Below are 3,211 nucleotides of genomic sequence, written 5' to 3'. Positions count from 1 at the left end.
AGATTACTAAATGTTCTTAGAACACTAATATGTTGCATAGGTATAAACATACAATATACACTCTCAATTAGATCATCCGAATACTAATTCATAGATACTAAACATGGTAGGATTACATATAGGCAAGATGAGAGTAATGAGTGTTTCCATCACAAGCCTGCATAAAACAGTATAAAATCTCAAAGACAACATACACGATGACCTGAAGGATGTGTGTTCATTCAAAGAAAGGTTTTCCTATGGATTAATTAGAGAAAAGTCCATTTCTACTGTGCATTGTGCCTCTTGCTATGGAACATGCAGTGAGAGGGGGAGGACTCTCCACATGCCATTAGGTCGAAAAATCTATCTGGTGTCAGGGTTGCCATGGTAACCAGGGTCCTGGGCCTCGTTCACAGACAGCTTGGCACCCAGTATGTTTATTGGGTGAGGGGTCTGTGAATGTTTGTTAATCTAATGAATAATTGATTTGTTAAATCAAATGAAAAATGGTGTGTCTGATTGGTCCAGACGCTACATTCTGCTCAAGTGACGCTCGTGTGTGTTTCAGACTTCCAGAACTTTCTCAGGACGCAGACCGGAAACACGACCACAGTCAATATAATCATCAGCACCGTGGACTATCTGCTCAGACTGCAGGTAAACACACACACACCTGTCTGTATCTCTCTCTCTCTCTGTCACACACACACAACTCAACTCAAAACACCGTAACCACATAGCAATGCCCTAGTAACCACTCAAAACACCATAACCACATAGCAACGCCCTAGTAACCACTCAAAACACCATAACCACATAGCAACGCCCTAGTGACCACTCAAAACTCTGTAACTACATAACAAACCCTAGTAACCACTCAAAACTCCGTAACTACATAGCAACACCCTAGTAACCACTCAAAACACCGTAACCACATAGCACCACTCAAAACTCCGTAACTACATAGCAACGCCCTAATAACCACTCAAAACACCGTAACCACATAGCAACGCCCTAATAACCACTAGAAACACCATAACTGCAAAGCAACACCCGAGTAACCACTCAAAACATCATAACCACATACCAACACCCTAGTAACCACTCAAAACACTGCAACCACTTGAAACAACATAACCGCATAACAACACCCGAGTAACCACTCAAAACACCATAACTGCATAGCAACGCCCTAGTAACCACTCAAAAGATCGTAACCACATAGCAATGCCCTAGTAACCACTCGAAATAACATAGCAGCACCCTAGTAACCACTCAAAATACTGTAACCACTTGAAACAACATAATCGCTTAACAACGCCCTAGTAACTACTGAAAACACCATAACCGCATAGCATGTTAATGTTGTTCTGTATTATTAATTTTGTACACTGGGTAAGCATTAATGTTGTCCTGAGTTTTGCAGGAGTCGATCAGTGACTTTTACTGGTATTACTCTGGTAAAGACGTGATGGACGAGGCGGGTCAGCGGAATTTCTCCAAAGCTCTCGCTGTAGCCAAACAGATCTTCAACTCGCTCACTGAATACATACAGGTGATGTGGAGATGTTCATTTTGTCTACATTAAAGATTTCTTGTGGTTTCTTATTTTAAAACACAATATTGAAAATATTTTTTAGGTTCACTTTTATTTGACTGTGTGATTTATTTTTTTCTGTCAAATATTTTTAATGTATATACAGTATATATATATATATATTATAATTTAATTGTATTAATCCGAGAACAGTCATAGGAAGTCCTCCTGTCTTCATTGCGCGTGTCTCATTCAGGGTCCGTGTATCGGGAACCAGCAGAGTTTGGCTCACAGCAGACTTTGGGACGCCGTCGTCGGATTTTTGCACGTCTTCGCCAACATGCAGATGAAGCTGTCACAGGTGCATTATTCAGTCGCTGTCTGTGTATCCTGAGTTTCTTGCTTCTGTCTGTGTCGATCTGTAGTACTGCTGTGAGTTCTGTCAAAGGCCTGAGTTGTATCTGCAGTAGCGTCCGTGAACACTAGATGTCTCAGCTGCTTCTGGAGTCCCATCACTGATGCTGAGATGAGATTGAGACCTTGAGCTGGTGTTGTTTGATGGTGCATCAGCAGATTAAAGATGATTTAGTAAATGAAAGCATCCAGACCATCACAGCGACTCTCTGATGCTCCATCACTCCCCTTCATCACGCTAATGAACGTCTCTCTTGATTCCTCACAGGACTCCAGTCAGATCGAGCTGCTGAAGGAGCTGATGGATCTGCAGAAGGACATGATAGTCATGATGCTGTCACTGCTGGAAGGTTCTGCTGCACAAACATTCATTTTGTCAACTGTTTTTTAATTTAGTCTTCCTGTTTAGTTTCGTAATCGTTTAGTAAGCATATTTAGTCCTGTTTTTTTTTTTTTGTCAAGTTTTAGTTGACTAAAAGTCTGGGAATTTTAGACTAGTTCTAGTCAATTAAAACTTAGGCACATTTTAATCATGCTGCATAACAGTTAAACTGATAATCACACATATTTTGCCCAAAATTATAATTGCGATTGCTTATGATTGTTATCATCTGGCAACAAACTCCGTTTCAGCTGTAAAGCAGCTCTACAGAAGACAGTAGTGTCATTATTCAGATCAATTCGATTCAAGGTTGATTCAATCATGATTTTTTTATGTCATTTTTATTAGTTTTTTTTTTTTTAAAGGTCTATAGTTTTTATTAATTATATTTAAGTTTTAGTTATTTTAGTTTAACTAAATGAAAAGGAGAAACATTGCCTTGGCAACTTGCTGAAATTCATTTTTAATAAAATTTTTCAATTAGTGTTTATTTTATTTCAAATTACAATTTTTTGTAAATGATTGTACTTTCACCAATAAGCACAAATCAAGAGATTGTCGACTCACACACATGCTTTATTTGACCTCACCTACTTTCCTGATTTATTAGGTTATCAGAAATATAAACTCAGAATCCAAAACAGTGACTCCTAATATTAATTCCAAATTACATTCATGATTTTCTATTAAAACAACGTATTTGTATTGTGGCACAGAGGTGCATAAGTGACAATTCATATCATCTTTGTCAAAAGGTCTTCAACAAATATTTTTCTCCATAGTTTCCGTTAACGAAATTAAAGAAATAGTTCACCCAGAAATACAAATTCTTTCGTCATTTACTTTTCCTCATTGTTTCAAACCTGTATGATTTTCTTTCTTGTGTCAAACACTAA

At 38.0% G+C, this 3,211-nt stretch overlaps 1 pseudogene; it reads left to right on the top strand.

Moving 5' to 3' along the window:
- Window positions 1-3,211, top strand: part of LOC107567341 (ryanodine receptor 3-like) — a 151,036-nt pseudogene that overhangs the window by 124,373 nt on the left and 23,452 nt on the right.

This window comes from Sinocyclocheilus grahami, unplaced genomic scaffold (genome assembly GCF_001515645.1).
Source record: "Sinocyclocheilus grahami isolate Dianchi unplaced genomic scaffold, SAMN03320097.WGS_v1.1 scaffold1149.1, whole genome shotgun sequence".
Classification (NCBI taxonomy): domain Eukaryota; kingdom Metazoa; phylum Chordata; class Actinopteri; order Cypriniformes; family Cyprinidae; genus Sinocyclocheilus; species Sinocyclocheilus grahami.
This window is presented reverse-complemented; position numbering and strand designations above follow the sequence as displayed.